The following is a 498-nucleotide window of genomic DNA, read 5'->3' on the forward strand; positions in this document are numbered from 1 at the left end:
AAGTAGCTCTACCTTTCACCAAACATATTGTTGATGGGTGGTAGACGGTTTTCAGGATGCTAACCAATTGTGACAACATTTTCTGATCCGCCTATGGCCTTCCTTTTTTGTAACGTAATACACTTCTAGACAGCACAATTCCCATTGAATCTCAGTCTTTGATCCCTCTCCTCATTTCTAACTGATATTGTCTATGACATATGTTGCAGGACTGAAGGCATCCCTTAAGCCCAGTAGTCCATAGCTTAAAATATATTTGCCCAGGTTGGGGCTCGAAATCAGTAACTTTTGGCACTTTTTAGGCCCGGCTAGCTCAGTCGGTAGAGCATGAGACTCTTAATCTCAGGGTCTTGGGTTCGAACCCCACGTTGGGCGTTGGTGTTTTGATGAATGTGTTCCACGTCAGATCTACTTCCCACATAGCGGGTTCACAGAGAGATGCAACTTGTACCATTTGGCGGACACGCAAGCAAGACCACACTTGGTGTGGGCAGCAAG

The 498-nt window shown here is 45.6% G+C and overlaps 1 non-coding gene across 1 annotated transcript; it reads left to right on the top strand.

The window, feature by feature from the left end:
* Positions 1–302: 302 nt before the first annotated feature.
* trnak-cuu (transfer RNA lysine (anticodon CUU)) lies at positions 303–375 on the top strand. Its single transcript has one exon. It is a non-coding gene; the product is annotated as a tRNA-Lys (tRNA).
* Positions 376–498: the final 123 nt, after the last annotated feature.

The sequence above is a fragment of the Anoplopoma fimbria genome, unplaced genomic scaffold (assembly GCF_027596085.1).
Source record: "Anoplopoma fimbria isolate UVic2021 breed Golden Eagle Sablefish unplaced genomic scaffold, Afim_UVic_2022 Un_contig_5359_pilon_pilon, whole genome shotgun sequence".
Classification (NCBI taxonomy): domain Eukaryota; kingdom Metazoa; phylum Chordata; class Actinopteri; order Perciformes; family Anoplopomatidae; genus Anoplopoma; species Anoplopoma fimbria.